Below are 18,971 nucleotides of genomic sequence, written 5' to 3' on the forward strand. Positions count from 1 at the left end.
AATAAATCTTGGAAGAGTGGCTAAAACTGTATAAGGGCAGTGGCTGTGTTATGAGAGTGTGCAAGGTGAGTGAGATACCCCACCTGGACAATGGTAGACTGGACACCAGTCCTGGGCAGAATAATGGAGAAGTTGATGAGGGACCAACTTGATGAAGAATTGAAGAAATAGGATGTAATTGACACCAGTTGAGATCATTTACTTAAGATAGATACAGCCTTTGAAATAAAACGTATTTTAACATAAGTAAATACAAAAATCATACATATCATACAGACTAAGAATGATGTTTTTGTTGCCAGAGCAGGAGACGGTATCACATTCCCTAATAACTTTGCAAAGCATCTGAGGGTTGCAATGGGCAGAGGACATAGGCATACTTTCCTGACCTTGTGATAAAGAGCTAATTCATTCAGTGGATATATAAAAAGGATTAGTAAGTAGGAGTGGTGAAAAGATTTTATGGCATAGTAAACTTGTGTGGCGTTCGTGAGACGGACACTAGAATATTGCCTATGGCTCTGGTGTCAACGTTTTTAAAGGGATGTTGAGGGTGTCAAAGAAAGCCACAAAATTGTTTATGAGATTAAGAAAATGAGTTACAGAAAAAGAGATTAAAGAGCTCAAACGAGATCAAGAAGAAGAGTGAATGCCTTCATTAAACCCTGAAGTACCTACTCAGGGAGAAAGTACCAGGGACTGAGGGCCTCAAGTCTAGCAGAAAAGGTAGAATAGGAGCCAAAGGCTACAGGCAGAAGCACAACATTTAACATGGAAATAAGGTTCAGACTGCTGGGAGGGAGAGTAATGACTGACTGGAAAAAACTATCCATGAAAGTTGTGTATTTTCCATCTCCTCACACGTCCAAGACAGGCAACGTGGCCTTTGGGGAGCTAGGTGCGAGCTATACAAGTTGTTTGGCTAGGGGTGGGGGGAGAGAGCTGAAGTGAAATGACCTGCACTAGAGAAGCCATGGTGTGTGATGCGACGGCTTCTTCTGGCCCTTAAACCAAGAGCCACCGTCTGCAGGCAGCACCGTTTCTGGGACAGGCTGGATGCGCGGGGACAGGGGGGCTGCTGGGGGGGGTGTTGCTGCCCTTATTATTCCCATTGATGTTGCTTCACAAAGTGTTTCATAATTTCCTGAAGAAACAAAAGCATAATCCATCTGCATGAATTTAAAGTGGCAGCTTCAAAGCTTCAGAGGAGCGGAGAAGCTCGCCCAGCAAGGCAGCCAGTTTTGTGATCGAGTCCTGCTGCTTGTGCAGCCTCCAGGGGACCCACTCAAAACCAGCAAGGATGTTCAAAAATGGAAAAGAAAAGGATCAGGAGGAAAACAACAACAATAAAAACGCTTGGAAATATTAGTGCGTTCCGACAAGTTTGAAAACAAACACAAAAAAGAAAAAAGAAAAAAACAGGGAAAGAAGTATCTCCTTAAAATGAAGCACTTAAAAGTGCTCCTTTGGGGCTGAAGAAAATCTCTGTGACTTCTAGTATTCTGAGAAAAGCTGCAACTTAGTGACAAAATAATGCATTTTAATTTCCCTGGCACAAGCAAACTAACAATAACCACAGTTCCTCCTGTCTGCTCCCTCTGGTCTGTCCTTGTCAGGTCCTGCCCTGGCCCTGGGAGCAAGGGATACAACGGAGCATCCACTCACGCTGAGGTGAGCACAGGCACTTTTGGGAGGTGGAAAGCACAGTAATCAGGGGTTGAGGAAACAGAGGTGTTAGATCAGTTCCCTTTACAGCGGGGACGCCAGGCTGTGGTCATCAGAGAGCTGGAGGACCTCTCTGGAGAAGCCTTTGGGCACAGCTCCGGCTCCTTCAGTGGACAAATAAATATTGGATATAATGATCTGTAAATTAAAAGGTGTTTTAGAAATGTAAGGCAAGAGTTAGTACCCACTTGGGGTGTCAGAGAAGATGCTTTTAGCAAAGCGTTCGTGACTTGGGTACGTTTCTCCCATTAACAATAATGAGCAGCTGTACTGAGTCCACCTCTGCGCAAGGGTACCCCTGGGGGGTTAAGCCAGTAAAAGCAGCCGTTACATCGTCCCTGGGGGGACACAGGCCAGCTCACCTCTGGTGCCTCATGGAAGCCTCATGAACAAAACAGCAAACCAAGAGACCTGGCTGTCAGGCACAGAAGCTGTGCCTGGACCCACGGGAGAAAGCGCAGTGGGTGCGGGTGGCTGCTGCCAGCGCCGCGTTTGGTGACGCTGATGTGGAGCACAGCCGCTGCCTTCTCCACGACCTGGGAGAGCTCAGGCTTCTTTGGGGCTTTACCACATAGCAGAGATCTCCCACCGACCACCAGTGCCAGAGGCAGCGGCACCAGGAGAGGCGATGCCCACGCCTCCACCTTCCGCTTGGTGCCGGCGCTGGGCATCTGCACGGGAATCGCGCTGTCCTTCCTTGTGAGGCCACACAAGGCAGCTGCGACGCCGTTTACTGCCGAGGCCCAGGCTTCTGGCCTTGCCTGCAGAGGGTCTTCGGAGAGCCCTGTGGAATCAGCGATGCTATGTCTTGATTTAATTTTTGGTCTACTTTGACTCTAACAAAGGGGCAAATTGCTTCCTGTAGTTGTTTTACTTTTATTTATAGGGTAATTTGCATCATGAAGACAAGTTGGCCTATCAATAACAGTAGACCAATTAAGGTCACCTGTCCCCTCCTCTCTTTCTGAGGGTCTCATCTCTCACTTGCATGTCTTCATCTTGATCAAGTATTGTGATTGATTGGCTTGTGGGAGGCCTGCCCCCAGCTCTCCATCTCTGACTGAGCCGACTCGCACACACATTCCCAAAGCTTGGGTCAGGCTGCTGCTTTGCTTTGCTATGCAATATTTCCCAGAAGAAAAGGATTGTTTGTGGTACTTGTGGTGAAAGTTATTTTGCAAAGAAGAAGGGTGCAGTCATTCCCTGAGAAAAGAATAGAAGGGAAAATATCTGGCTAGCATATTAATATTTCATCATGAAATGTAGTCGGGCTAAATTCATTACTCAGTACAGGTTGCTCTACATTGAAAGAATTAAGCCTGACTTAGGTAAACCTCCCCACATGTTCTCCTCTCCCCCTTCCTGCTTGCTTCCCTGCTGGAGCGGCTGGGGCGCACTGGGAGCTGCTGGCCAGAGAAGCAGCGCTGGTGATGGGGTCATCTCCCACGCAGAAGTCACCTCAGGCACGATTGGGTGCCTGGCTGTGCTTTCGAGTGGTTCTGGAGCACAGAGCTGCAATTCTCATCTTTCCTAGGACAGTGCATACTTACACTTTCATTTAGTCCACCTCAATAAACATCTGAAGATATCCATAGGAAACTTGTACTTTAAAAACATTTCCCGAACACTTCCTGGGGAAGCTTTTCCTTTTCTCCAAGTAAGAATTTGATCCTGTAAATGTGAGAAATGGGAACAATGCTTGCAGTCCTCCTTGGGCAGAACTCTGAGATCTACAGATCAAACTCCCCACGTGAGATCTGAACATCCAAATCAGCATGCAATAAATCTTGACATTCTCAACAGTGCAAACAGACAGCACGAAATGGAACAAGCCATCTGCTGCTGCTTCAGAGACACCTGAAACGTAGCCACTAATAGCTCTAAGTTGGCTCCCTCCACCAGCAAATGCCAAGCTCCCGCTCCACTTGTTATCAGGGGATGCCCATCACCGGCACAGACCTTCCGTGGTTCTGCTTATGACTCTCCCATCACTAGCACTGCATTAAAGCCCAACAGCTGATGGCTGCTTGATGAACTGGAAGCCATCCAAGGAAATCTCTATATATCCCTCAGCAAAGTGCAGGGAGAGGACCCAGATTGTTCTTGGAGGATGCAGCCTTTGCCACGCTAGCCAAAATACGGGGTCCCCATTTTCCTTTGTTCCACATGGTACGTTTATCAGTTTCAGTGGGTCATTAACGGTGAGGCTGTTGGTGCACAATGGAGGACATTTGGGAACTGACTGGGAACTGTTTGTTGAAAGGCTCCTGCCAATGTCCCATCCCAAATCGCTTGAGGAATTGCCCAGAAACCTCTTGATTTATGAAGCCTTTCTTGCCTCTGGTGCCTGCGGCTGCTACTGGAGTTGGATCCCCAACGAGCCTTCCCCTCCTTCCTCGCTAGCTGGCCTCTCACGTCTTTTTTATGACACCAGTATGACAGTGCCCTGACTTCTCAGCGCCGGATATACCCGTTTTATGGCTTTCTCCACCGTTTATCTGGAGTTGCCCACGGTCAGCAGTGGGCTGCAGAGGGGTGCCGGTGCACCCGCTTTCCCCGTGCTGGAGAGATCCTTTTCAAGGCATGGGGAGGGTTGTAGCCCTGGGTGTAGTGGGTTGCTGCGGCTCTGCACTCTTATGGAGCAAGAGTGCAAGAGGTTCTTGTTCAGAGGATAAGACTCCCAGGCTGGATCCCGGACACCTGCAGAAATGCAGGTCTGTGGTAAATGTAAGCGAGTACTTAAGGAACATTATTTTCACTTTCCATGCAAAGGACAATTTCACTCCGGTGCCCAAGACCCTCTGCAGGGAGCGTGTGATCTACCTAATCTACCTTTACCTAATCCTGAGGGGCTATACCTGGCAGCTATGCCAACCCTTCCCTGTGATTTTGGAGACAGTCATCTTAATGCCTGAAAGAATGCAGTCTGCCCTTCTGGAGTTATTTGTTTGCACATGTTCACAGGGAAACAGTTTTAAATATGGTAATAATGAACATCCAATCAGTTACCATAGTGTTCAGGGATATAGCTGTGGCAGTCAATCTGCAATTGCAAATCTGCATATTTATGCAGTTTCATTAATTATGTATTATGCAGCATTAATCCCAATAATATGTGTACGCTTGTTCAGTAGAACAGAGAGAAAAGACTAGCCTAGCAGAAGAATTAATCAGAGAGCCATTCGCAGATCCCACATCGCTTTAGGTTGCAATTACAAGTATTTTTACTTAAAAGGTTTTGCATTAAAAAAAATTAATTTTGCGAGATTTTGAGGTCCCCACGTAGCCACAAAAAATTAAGTTAAGCTATGAAAAATGGCTCCTCCATGTCTTCTGGTAGCAATCACAGCTGAGCATAGGAGGGGCTTTTAAGAGGGATTCCTGTCAAACAGTCTGTTAATTATCTCGGCTGTAAGGAGAAACTACATTTCCTGGGGCAGGGACCAGGGGGTTTTGTACTGTGTTTGTACAGCATTTGGAGAGTGGTGACCAAGTCCACTGCTGGATGCTCCAGGATTGTAAATAATCAATATGATGACTGCAGAGTAAACAAACTAGGTAAGTTCACTAATCGTCGTATCCCACTTTCTGTTGCGAAGGCAACGTGAAGCCGAGGGCTTCGGCTACCATGTCTTACAGAAAACCCACCCCAGCCAAAGCCAGCTCTATACTATCTCTGGGTGCATAAGAGGATTTGCTTTCATTGCTTTTATGAGTAGAAAAAAAAAAATCAGGCAGCATGCAGGAAGGGAAAGAAAAAGGGGCAAACATCCAATGCCAAACTCATTTCTGAGGTGGGAAGGGAGAGACAGAGGCACGGGGATCCTGAGCCTGCCTTGCACACACCGGCAAGGTGCTGGGAGCCCTCTTGCAGGGATGGGACCAACTGTTGCCATTTCTCCCGGTTCGCCAGGCTCTTCACCCTGAACCTGGTGAAACCAAACCCGGTTTTGACGGGCAAACGCGGAAACTGGCACAAAATGAAAATGTGCCGTGTGTCCCTTGCTCCCAGCAGAAAGGATGGTGTCATGGGCGGCGTGGCGGCTCTCCACGGGCGTGGGTGACACTCCTGTGTCCGATCCGACAGAGCGGGGGGAGCCCGAGCCGCAGGCTTAGCGCGGGCGTGGGTGCTGGGGTGGCTGTGTGCACCACAGCCATGCAGCCTGCCCATGTCTGCCTGCGTCTGCCCGCGCCCATGCATGCGTTGCTAGCGCATACGATGCTAGAGACTGAATGATATTTACCCTGTTAATAGCTACTGATGTATAATGCATATGCAACGTATATGACTGATGTAATAAAAAAATATAGTCAGGACATTTAGATAGGAAAAAATGCAGAAAGGTAATTCCTCACACTGTCGTAATTTGTGACATTGGCTTCAATTTGTTTTCATTAGTGGTTTGCTAATGCATTTATTAGCCATTACATACGTACAGCAAAATGATGAGGTTTCCATATCTATATATGCAAATAAAATATGTCTGGCACATATATTGATGGACCGGGTAAATACCGGGCTAGTTCTCATTATCCCCATGAGGTTTTTCTGGATTATTTTTTTGGACTGTAATAGAAAGACCACCCACTTTTTCTAGTGTATTTTATTTCCTATATGTGGATAGCTGGTAGACTGCAAGAACACAGGACCCTTTAAAATAGGCAGAAATATACCAAGAGCTTCAGGCTCTGACAAACTCTTTAGAAAATAGGGTGATTTGGGTCCAGCTGTGTAAATGTTTTCAGTTTCGCTGCTGAGGCCCTGAGTTTGATTTTGTGCCAAGACAAGCCTTGCTCGAGTTGTTTTTGGCAAAGCCTCCTGGCTGAGGAATGTCAGCATCACTTTCAAAATATGATGGTTTGTAATTTGGACCACAGAATGAAAACTGAGCTTCTGGTACATTTTGCCATCATCTAATTACCAGGTCCCCAATTACAGTCAAGGAGCAGTCTCCGTAGCCTGGCGCATGGGAAGGTTGTTCCCATTGTAAGAGATTTCTACATATGCACTTCCCTTAATGCATTCCTAAAACGCTAACAGGTTTTTAAACGAGCCAGGGCTGGTTCGCGCGGGTGTGGGTGCCTCGCTCGCCGGCCGCTTGCTGGCCCTTCCTGGGCAGCGTGTGGTGTGGACGGAGCTGCTGCCACGCTCCCATCACTGCTGCTTGGGCTGTCACTCCATCTGCGCTTGCTGCTGGAGAGACTGCATCAGCCATGGGGTTTTGTTGATGGGGCTGTGGCACACTGTGCCATCCTGGGAGCGGCTCCCCCTCGCCATCCCTCCCTGGCCTTCGTGTGTCCCCGCATCCTGCCCGGTCGCTGATGCGCAGGGATGCTTGGAGTGGTGGGAAGCAATGTGGATGCTGCAAGGCTGCCAGCCCCCAGCTTCACCATCTTCTCACCGGATCCCAATTAAACTTTGGATTTCCATGAGCTGTGGGAGCCAGAGCCGACCATGGTGGTTCCCATGGCGGCCTTGGAGGCTGTGGCTGATCTGGAATCTGAGCGCAGAGGACTTCCCACAAAGGCCTCCTGTACCTAGTGAGCTGGGAGTTAGTTGATGGATATGCTAATTTCATTATTCATGTACATAATTACAATCTAGGGGTTGGGAAGCTTTTTAGGTAATGACAGCTGAGAGGAAAAATTTACCTAACTTTTATAATACACGTGTAATATTCTTTAACTCTTAAATAAAAATGCTTTGCCTAGCCTCCCTGACGAGCGGCAGTGATGCTCGGTGAGTGCTCGGTGGGAGGATGCAGGCTGTGCACCGAAGGCAGCCAGGGAGGTGGGGGCCACCTTTTCCGGGTGGGCAGCGGTAGGAGAAGGCCTTTGTCATCCCATTGCACATGTTGGACCTATTATCAGCCATTGGTTGACATCTGTTGAAAGATACCCAGGAGGTGGGGTGGGAGGTGGGAGCACTGCTCCTGCACCTCTGCACACTGATGGCAGAAAACTTCCTTCCTATTTTCAGTTCAAATAAGTTAATGGACAGCTCATCCCTGCCTGTTCCCACACCAGTGCTAGCCTTTGATTTTGTAAAAGAAACTCAGAAAGGCTAGGGACATACATGGGGCTCAGCTCCGGCGACCTCCGGCTCCCTCCTCTCTTCCTCCCCTCTGACCGGTGAGTCGTGGGCAGCTCGCTTCAGCCAAGAGTTTTTACAGTTGCCTTTAATTTTGTGTACCTCTGTGTTTAAGGTCAATGAAAGCAGGATCTGCTCAATGCCTTTGAAAATCAGACTGATAGTACCTCAGAGGTCAGACACTGTAAAATGAAAGTGCCCAGAACTAAAAGCCATTTTTGGTTATCTGGCCCATAACCTCTCCATGGTTCTGCATCCTTCTCCGCAGACCAGAGTGAATAATATTAACCTCTCTTGCTAGAGGGCAGAATGGCTCAATCACTGCTTACAGAGTGCTTTGGAGATGAAGTAGTGGTGCTGAGAATTATTTTTACTATTAAGACACGTGCTCAGCGCAGTAGCTGGCATTTGCGGTTCCCATCTTTGACGAGCACTGCTGCTGCCCCTGCGTCTGCTCCCCTCTCCCTGGGCAGGGTAGCTCGGTAAGCAGCAGCCGCTGCCCCAGCTGTGCCCCCCCAGCCGTGCTCCCCCAGCCATGCCCCGGCAGCTCTGCCTCCACGCAAGGGCTCCCATCCAGCCTTTATTCTCAACAAAACTTTCTGGTGCATCACTCCCACTCTTGTTCAAATGTGTTCTGGGCTCAGCTTTTCTGCTCCCTCCCAGCTGTTGCACCCATCTCCATTTGCTTCTCCGGAGAGCTCCTTCAGCAGATCCCTTGCATACCTCACCTGTCATGCCCTCCTTTTTTCCCAAGGGATGACTTTGAACATCTGACCCCGCAGTGGGGTGAACAGCAGGCACGGTGCTCCGAGCAGTACAGGTATGCAGGAAAAAATTGCTGCCTTATAGATAACATACCCAGAAATGAGAGCTACCCTTTGGATGCCCTGAGTAATCACCAAAGACAAATTTGGGTGCACCATCATTAGAAATGCCTCCTGCTAATGCAGCTTAAGTGCTAATTCTTGTAGCTATTCCATTGTAACAGCAAGAGGTTTATCTTTAATTGGGTTTCATGCTCTAAATGCTTTGATGACAAAGGTTTGAGCAGGTGAGGCATGCCTTATAAGAGCTGAATAAATATCTGTGTAACATTGAGTATAATTACCCACTGCCCCTTCTAGACATTATGACAGAGAAATTGAGGTGTAGCGTGGGTTGACAGAGCAATGCCTCTGATTTGCAAAAGATGATAGAAAACAACGAACACGTCTGGATTTTGACTTTCACCCATAGCAATATTGGCTAGTTCTCAGGTTGATAGGAAGAGTCGGTTTAATCAAGAAATCTCAGGCTTTCATGGAGAAAAGACTGGTGACCCGGGTGGTGGCAGTGATCTGCCCGGCACTGTTTGCCATTGCTGCGTCCCAGGAGTCCCTGTGTTGGGCTCCCAGCCCTGCCGGCAGTGCAGGAATGCTGCCTGCACCGGCTGAGCTCCTTAGAGCTCTCTGGATCACCAAAAGTGTCAGTAATGTATTGCCCCTCGTTGCTAACACACTTTTAAAATGTTAATAGCGAGTAAATTACTTTTCTTTTTATACTTCTTAAAATAAGATTTCTTGCTACAAGATGGTGTCTCTGACTGTCACTACTATGGCTCTCCTTTATTACAGTCTATATTAGATGGACTGTAGAGATCTCATACAGATTTTATGGGAACTATTTTATTTATAAGAATTTTCCTAGTGTCAGATGGATCTGACACTTCTGGAGTCCCCTTTCCATTCCCATGCAGAAAGACAGCAGAAATTTTAAGCACCTGGCTACACGCTGACCTGGACGTGGGGTTCATGTCCTCACAGCCAGGCTCGGGGCTGAGCATCTCTCGGGGCCAGGAGCACAAGCAGCACAAAGCTGGCCCTGGGCTCATTGAGGTTTCGTATCAGCAGACTGTGCCCTTAAGCTACAGCTCTTAGGAGCTTGTTTTTCCCGTATGGTTTAAGTCCCAGCAATGTACCTGAGGAGGGGCTGACCATGCTGCTGTCCTTCTGTTTCCCGGCCAGCTGTAGTGCAGCTGCAGACCTTTTTTTTTGCTGGTTTCTGAGCTATGAAATGGCAGCCTCCACAGATCAAATAGTAGAACATTGATTTTACCCAGGGCAAAATATCTTCTTGCATCAAAATCACGTTAACCAAGGAATGCTGAAACATCTTGTGCAAGATAACCTGGCCTGAGAAACTTGAGGCGGTGCCACCGCAGAGCTGCCTGCGTCCTGAGGAGATACTGCGAGGGTTTCCCTTGCCTGGCAGCTTTCATTAAAGGGGTCTTCTGGGCTGTCTGCTGAGGAGGGTATTCAGGGTCTGGGCAGGGTAAATGTACAGAGGGAAGAGCACACTGCATTCCCTTGTGCTGGGATTTGCATATCACATTGAGGAAAACAAGACAAGCAAAGCACAAAAGTACATCACCCAGGCTGGAAGGGTGTACTTTGCTCCTATCCCAGGCAGGAGATTTTTATAGTAAATACAGAAGAAAAGCCAAGAGCCCTATGAAACTTTGTTTGGGTTTTGCTCACGCCACTTTGCTATGCTGTTATGGTGATGGTAAGCTGTTCAAAGCTCTCCTTGGATCTGGCTTTTGACTCATTTTTTCCCTCTCACCATGTGGCCCTGTAAAGTGGAGGTGGTGATGACTCGATCCCTCTGCTCAGGAAGCAGCTGGGACCCGGGGCGTGGGGAAGGCACACTTGTCCTGTGTTGCCCCGCGAAGGTGTTGGAGCCGAGTGCCGGAGGTGCTGCTTCCCCAGGGAGAGGCAGCAGATCAACCATTGCTTTCTGAGCAGTCGGCGTTTCCACTGCTAGCAACGGTTAGCTGTTTTGTCTCTTCTTTGCTGGCACATCTTCCCCCAAACATTAGCTGGTTTCTGACTACGGCATTTCAGAGCAAGTAAGGACACCAACCCGTGAGATGTTACAATGAGATAGCAGATGAGACTGGAATTGGAATGTTTGCAACCAGTGCAGAATATTTAGGAGAATTCAGACCGGCAGAGCCTTTAATTCAGGCTGAGATTTTCTCTGCTTGAGGTTATTGGATGTGCCTGAGTTCTCAGCAGAAAGCAGATCATTCATGCTTTAAAATCCCTTCCTCCCCCCTTCTCCTTTCCTACCTCTCCAGCATAGGTGGGAAGCAAACAGAGATGTGTGTATTGTACCTGTGCTATTAATGTGCTTTGGCTACAGAATTACACCCTGAGTCGCACAGCGCTTGGGAAAAGCCTGCTTGTAACAGGTGATGGTTTATGCAGCAACAGAGCAATGCATCCCTGGAATGGCACCCCTCCCCTGGGATTAGTGTCTGACTGTGCTCAGATCTATCAGGGCCATGAAAGTGCCCTTGCTCAGTAACCGAGAGGCAAATATGTGAGAAATAGGATTGCTTCTATAAATAGCAGTGGGCTCATGAGAACATTGTTTATCACTGTGGTGGGTGGTGTGAAGGCTGCCCTTCGCTTTCCAGCAATGGAGAAATAATGCTATCCCACTCCTGGCCCATTTATAGCAAACGGAAAAGATAAATGCGTTTGGTGGGAATTTTGAATTCCATAAAGACTTATTCATTGTTTTTAGTCCTCTCTTGCTTTCCTAGTGACGACTGCAAATCACCCATCAATCATACCCCATAAGCTTCTTCATGTCTTGCATCCAAATGCTCGCAAAAATGCCCACCACCCCAAAGCCTATCAAATTCAGCTCCTTCCAAGTGAAAGCGTGTATCACTGCTCCCAGGCTCCTCTTTCTGGGAAAAAATAGCTGTTCCTTGTGCTATTTCTGGGTGACTCCGTAGGCACCTCCCATGGATGCACTGTTATGTTTTCTGCTAAAGCACATTAACATCTCCAGAGAACTTGAGTTGTCAGCTAAAGCCCCAAACAGTTATGTGCATGCTGAATTTTAAGCACCAGAGTCAACAGCGTTAATCATGCGCTTAAAATGAAGCACTTTCGTAAGTCTGCAGGATCAAGGTCTTAAACTGTAAGATCCTTGGAGCAGGGTCTTTCATTGTGTGTGTAGAGATTAGCATTCAAATAAAAAACATTACTAAGAACTGCCCAAACAGTCACAATAATACCCTGGTCTTTGAGGAAACACAGTCAATGGGTATTAGAGCAGGAGGCAGCAGGGGCAGGAAGGATTGTGCGCCTGTCAGGGGCTTCTCCGCACTGCTGTCCCATTTATTGCTATTCCTGGTGCTTTCCTGGCCCCTCTGCCTGTTGTATAGGTTCCTAGATGCTTGCTGTATGGTAGATGAATTAAGTTATCCTTTCCAGTAAGTGCATTTCTCAGTCACATTGTTCGCCAAAGGAGCTGTGAAATCCTAGCAGCATTTCCTCTGGTGCATAATGTCACATTTCCCAAGCTCTTCTCCCTCTTGCCTCCCTTCCATCAGTCTTGTGTGCAGAGCTGAGTATGCCCACGAGCGAAGGCACAAAATATGCATGATATGCTCCATCATGTAGGACCAAATCATTTGCTCCTTCTATAAATCTATAGCCAAATCACTTTGTTTCCACATAAGAATCTCACGCTGTGTAAAACTAAAGGAGGAAATAATCGTGTGTCTGTTGAGATGTTTATCTCAATCATTTGCAGTCCTACCAGCTCCTTGGCTTTTAATGAGGGGAGGAAAAAAATAGTTCTCCCCTCCTGTAGCAAGGGTTTTGCAGAAGGAAATGCAAATGTGTTCCCCTCCCTTAGTTTGCCATGTTGCTGTAAAACAGCAAACTTAATAAATCCCGCACAATTGGGCACAAGTCTTGTTTCCTTAAAAGCGATGTTCTCTATAATTGTCTATGACACAACATGCTACATATTAGTTATTTTTCCCTTAGTAGATCATCAGAGCACAGTGAAGCATTGCAGCTGAGGTAATTGAATGTCTTCTTTAAAACAATATGCTGCAAAAAGTCTCCTGACAAGTTCCAGTGTCTTATTTTAAACAAATAATACCACGGGTTTGGGGGAGGGGGATTGTCTCTGGAAGGGAGGGGGCACTTCAGGCCCTGGACAAATGGGGACCTGCCATCTGATGCTGGAGAGCGCTGGTGAACGCGCTCAGGCTGATGTTTTTGGAAAGCTGGGCATAGGTGAGAAACGCTTTAATTCATGCTCAAGCCACAGAGGGGACCTCGTTTTTAACTCTGATGCTTTAATACGCATTCAGTCTTCTGTCCCTTTGAGGGTGCCCGCTGGAGCAGGGCAGCGGAACGGGCTGCGGTGCTGCCGGCCGGACGGCTCTGCTCTGCCGCAGCTCTCCTGGGGGTGTGAGGCTGACCCGGCTCCCCCCCACCCCTGGGTGCTGGGTCCAAGTCCTGGTCCTCAGGAGAAGCCTCACCTGGTTCATCGCTCCCGGCAGCCCCTGGGCTGAGGACGGGTTTTGGGGAGCGACGAGCAGCCCTGTGCCCCCGGCGGCTGCCGAAATCACCAGCCGAGAGCTGGGAGAGAAGGGAACCCGGAGCCTTCCCCAAGCATCTGGGCACCCACCCCTGCGTGTATTTATGCGTTTGCATGTTAGTACAAATGTAGTTTTATGTTCTTGAAAGGCTATATTCTCTTTGCAAGGTGTGACATTTTCTGGAACAATTTCAAAGGGCTTTGTGCAAGGTGTTAAATAAGCTCTTAAATAAAACTGAAACAGAGAGTGCTGAAGTAAAGTGAACACTTAAAAATGTATGTGTACATTTAATTAGTCCAGGAACAGTGATAATATGAACTGCTAAGACACATTTATTAAAACTAATGCAAGACAAAAATATATCTTAAAATTTTGATGTGATAAAAAGACTGTTAAAACATTAAAAAGTTTCCCTGTAGGGATTTTTAAATTTTTTTTTTCTTTTGAGCATGTCACAAATCCTGTGAAAAAATAATTCTTTTTCTTTTTTCCTCTTTTTCTTTTTTTCTTTTCCCATTTGCTTCAGTCCCTTGCACTCCTATTTTGCTACTGAGAAGAAAGGAAGAGGTAAAATCTTTGGCAGTTTTCCCTGGTTTCAAAATTTTGGTCTGAGCTGGATATGAAAAATTAAAAATGTCATGGAAAAATGTAAATATTCTTAATTTTTTTCTACCCACCAAAAAAGAGAATCCTAGCACAAGGATCCAAAACCCAGTGCTGGGTATCGGAGTTGGCCAAGCTCCCTCCCAGGGCCACCTCTGCAGACAGCCAAGAGCCCGTCCTGCTGCCTCACCAGGAATGTATTCTGCTGATTGTGGCTGTAACCATCCATCCCATGAGGAAATTTAAATGTAATGCTAGTGCTATTGCAGCAACGGGGCACAGGAAACAAAATGTATTTTCTTGTTTTGCTAAACATGTAATCAATCCCTCACATAGTCTCACTCTTCTTGTCCTTTTAATTACTTTTTGCTGTTGCAGCTCTCTCTGAGCCCACAAACTGGAAATAAATTCTGTCTCCTGTGTTAGCTGGTGGTCGTTATCCACTGCCGAATTTCTGCCCCAGCCCTTTCCGATTCGTGCTAGCCACAGTCTCTGGAAAAACAAGGTGTGTTGTGACTTGTCTCAGGTGAAGTGCAAGGTGCGAGCAGGGAGTTGCTGCAGAGCCCCTTCGCAAGGGTCACTCGCCATCTCTGAGAGCCTCTGGGCTCTGCCTTAGTGTCAGCAGTGGCCCGGGGCTCGGCGAGCATCCCTCCCTGCTGAGGGACCAGGGCTTGAGGCCATCCTGGCCACAAAGGCTGGCAAGTATTTCACAGCTGGTGACCAGCCTAGGTCCCGTGAGCTGTGCTGAGGTGTGAGCAGGCGAGAAGAGGCTCGGGAGCCCTGGTCATACCCAGCCCCAGGCGGGCATGCAGCATGTGGGTGCTGTGGGTGAACGTGGGGATCTTTCCTTGGCACATACCTTTGAGCTGCACAAGCTCCTCTGAGTGCCTGATTTGCTTACTTCCAGAATTATTTTTATTTACTGTTTGCTAATCCCGTTAACAGAATGGGAAAAGAAAAGACTAATTCACTTTAACTCCAATGACTTGTTAATAATTGATGTATTGACAAGAGCAGGCTGCCTGATGACCTTAAACAACCACCCAAATCCTGTTCGAACTGTTTGACCTTTTAAGCCAGTTCAGATTCTTCCTGCAGAAGAAACCAGTGTCCGCTTTGATTTAGTGCAGGAAAATCCCCCTTAACCTTCAGGTGTCGGTGAGGATGTGTTTAATTTACAGTAAAGCCAAGTCATGATCAGCAGGAGAATGAAAAAGTCTTTCTGTGGTGGAAAGTTATTACCACTCCCTCCACGGTGATGATCTCTCCAGCTCAACAAGCCAATACCTCTTTAATTATTGAAAAGAAGCCTTCAACAAGAGGATGTGGAGCTACCGGGCTGTGGGAATGGCAGCCACAGGCTTGCCTTCTGCGAAACACTGGTGTGGGGGGCTGAGCAGGGTGGCCTGTGGCCGTCGCTTTGCTCCAGGCTTCGAAGGAACCTCTCCTCTATGGAGAGGCTGTTGCATTTCTCATGCGCATCCTGGCCAGCAGCTGCTACTCTGGATTTGGCCCTTATGAGGGACAGAAGGATGGTTCATAGCGCATAATGCAGGGCATCCCACCACTGCTCACCCGTGTGCAAGTGCAAGAATAGTTCAGGATCCACCTGCAAATCCCAGAATCACCACCAGCCTCACTGGGACACAGGAGGGGCAGGGACCTGTTTGTGGGCACCTCGCCTGGACCTGCACACATCTGTAGGTGCCCTGACCCGCACACATCTGTAGGTGCCCTGGATCCACGGTGCCTGTGCACACCCGTGCTTTGTCCAAGGCTGCCTTGTCCCCAGGGTGCTCCTGGGGACAGAGAACTCCTGTGAGCCGCTCTCCTCCCATCCACTGCCTCTCCTTTCTGCAGCCACAGCTGGAGTGCAGAGCAGTGCTGACAGCGCCTGGCTGGTCCCTCGGGGCACTGAGGCACTTCTCCACGCACGTTCTTAGCACCTCATTATTTTTGGTACCCGCAAATCTGTGGGTTTCTTCACAAAAGCTGGGTGCTTTTGGGGAAGTGCCCAGCTGGCTGCCAGTGGTGTGCGGGCAGTGGGCTGCGCTGGGGCACAGCTTTCCGTCACCGGCAGGAAACTGCTGCAAATAATTGAATGTCCTTTGAATTATCACTGGGGTCGGAAACTTAATTCTTCGGGACAGATCCCAGAGCGCCCAGGGGACAGAAGCCGAACAGGGTGTGTGAAACCCCCTCCTCGCCTGGTGCCTGGTCTCAGAGCGAGGGGAGAGGCATCTCCCTAAATGCATAGCTGACACTAGGGGCACGATCATCCCTCGCTTCAGCCGTGCAGACCGGTGCCGTGCTCCACACCACGGTGCTCCCGAAGTGCCGCCGGAGGAGCCGGGCGTCCAGCTGCCGATGCTGCAGAGGAGACCCTGCTGCGGCCAAGACCCTTGCTATGTTTTCTCAGTCATGCCAGTGGGGAAAGGCAGACTGTATAAAGGCTGCTCAGCAATTATCAGTAGGAAAATTTGAGACTTCACCAGGCTGCTTAATTAAGCCCCCATGTGGCCTCTTGGAGATTCATCACACGGCACTGAAAATTGTTCCCACCATCCTTACTCCCCTTGGAAGGGCAGGGAGCACCAGAAGAGCTTTTGTTTAGGATTTTTGGAGCTCGGCGTCTCAGCAGGAACCAGGAACTGCAGAGATGCCCCAGCGTTTGGTACTGCTGTGCTGTACGGCAAGGGTGGTGGGGTGCAGAGCAGCCCAGCCCAGCGGAAGGGATGCGGATTTATTCTGATGGGAACCGTTTGCTCAACCCCTGTAGAAACAACTATCATGGCTCCTTTCTCCTGCTCGCCCCTCGGGCTAATGCCAAGGAGCAGGTCTGCTCTGCCACTCTCCAATGTGTGCCTGCCCTTTTGTCCAGAGCCCTCACTGGGAACGAGAGCCTGGTCCCAGGGGAGAAGCAAGGCGCAAAGCTGGGGCCTCCCGTGGGAGACTTGAGAGCCTTGGGGGGGAAGGAGGGACACAAGAGGAGGGAGCAGGAGTGGGAGAAGCCCGAGGGTGGCTGTCGCCCTGCACCTCCCCTGTGCAGCTCCTGCCTCTGCCCTGGCCAGGCTTGCCCAAGCTCCCCCAGCGACTGCGACACTGCCCGCGGGGTCCCTCTGCTCCAGTGCCTGCCCTGGCCGGGGAGCAGGGCAGCCTGGTAGCAGGGGAGGCTGGAGGAGCTGCTTTGTAGAACTGAAGAAACTCCTCCACCACAGAGCCTGCTAGCTCATTTACATACTCCTAGTTTAATTCTCCTAGGGTATGCAAATATATGCAAACAGCAATCCAGAGAGAGTCAGAAATAGCACAGAACATTAAAATCACCCTACTTGAATATTGTTTTATGCAAACGATGTACGCACGCAGTGTGTAGCTGATTTAAATAGAAGCAATGTCAGCATGGCAGTTATTTACCCTTCCAATGATCTTAGCAATTTTTTTTATTAAACTTATATAAAATATATTGAACAGGCACCAAGAACGTAGAGAGTATTTTAATGTTAGCCTTAACTAACACTAAGAAAAGGGCAAACTTTTCCAGCTGTCTCTGCACAAAGGGCAGTTAAGTGTTATTTTTCATCATTTGCCATTTGCATGAATGATACACGATTTGTAAACCCAACTGCTGCTGGTATTGATTATCTGAACGCCATTTCTGGCACCTCAGAGGGAGAGCAGACCCCGGTGCAGCGCAGGCATGTGCGGATTTGACGCCTTTGTGGTGCGAGCACACGGGTGTCCTCGTGTGGGGGTGCGTGGGGGGGTGACCCCTCGGCGAGCAGGGACAGCCAGGGTGCAGGGCTGCTTCTGCCTCCGTCCCTGACCCACGCTCCCATGCAAGGCTGGCGGTGGAGGGGTCCTGTTACATGTTAAGCGTTCCCTAAAAGCTCACAGCTGCAGAACCCGAGGACGGGGAGGGCTGTTACCGACTTGCTGCGGGAGGAGCAAAGTGAAACCTCCCTGGGGATCAGGGAGGGCAGCCTGTGAGATTACAGCATGCCCCGAAAATGCGCTCGCTCGAGGGGGTTTGCGCATGTTGGGAGCGGCGCCAGCGGCTGTGCAGCAGTGGGTGCAGGGCTGGCCCCTCCACACCAGCGCAGCCCGTGCTCCTGGGGGCTGGGGTTTGCACCCAGGGAGCTCTGTGCCCAGGATGGGCTGGGGTTAACACTGCTCAGACGATCACACTTTTGGGATGAGCTCCTTCTTGACTCTTGTATTGCACGGCCTTGGATTTATGTAGCTCATTTATAACCATGGTCTCCACACCGACCTGTCCAGCCTGGCTAGGGATGCTGAGACCAGCTCTCCACCTGCACAGGAAAATGATGCCTAAAGCCCTATCCGATGGCCTGGGAGCGCTGCAAAGGCCCTGTGCACGCTGGGCACATGTGGTGCCCCTTGTCAGGGCATGGGCACTGGCACCTGTGGGCAGGACGCGGTCCCCAGCTGAACCCCAGGGGTGTTACACAGGGGACACCCCCAGACCCCTGTGGGAAACACAGCTCCTACCCTGAGGCTTGCCTCGTTCAGATGCCCTCATTGGGCACCTCTTCCCAGGTCTGTGTCCGACAGCTCCCTGTCCCCATGGGGCCACCCCAGCCTCGGTGGGGAGCGGTGGGGACGCAGGGAGCCCAGGGACTGGGACAGCCATGGGCGTACAGCCACAGCTCCCCCAGTGCTCCCCTGTGCATTAAACAGCATTGACACATGGACAAATGAGACACCTCCAGACACACACCCGGCACCTGACCACAGAGTAAATGAACGTAAAAAGAGAAAGAGGAAGGGGAGTGAATGAGAGGGAGGGAGAGTGCGAGCTGCGCAGATGGCTCTATACATCATGCGACAGACACTATTGGTACTCTATCATGTGCATGTCATAGAGCTTATCTTCCCTGGCCCCGCCGAGGTGCAAGCCGAGCAGTAAGACGGAGCGGACTTTCCTCCTAATTAAACATCAAGGGCATGACGGATGAGCGCTGCACGGAGTTAGTTGGGCACTGGTAGAAGCACCCGGTCGGCGGTGTTGCCAACCCTGGGGCACGTGACCAGCCCCCCGCGCCACCCCCAGCGGGGCTGCCTTAAGGGGCATCCCTGGCCCAGGGACGGCGTTGGGCAGGGTCCTGCCAGACCCTCTCCCTGTCATCCCCATGG

Source organism: Buteo buteo, chromosome 11 (genome assembly GCF_964188355.1).
Source record: "Buteo buteo chromosome 11, bButBut1.hap1.1, whole genome shotgun sequence".
Lineage (NCBI taxonomy): Eukaryota > Metazoa > Chordata > Aves > Accipitriformes > Accipitridae > Buteo > Buteo buteo.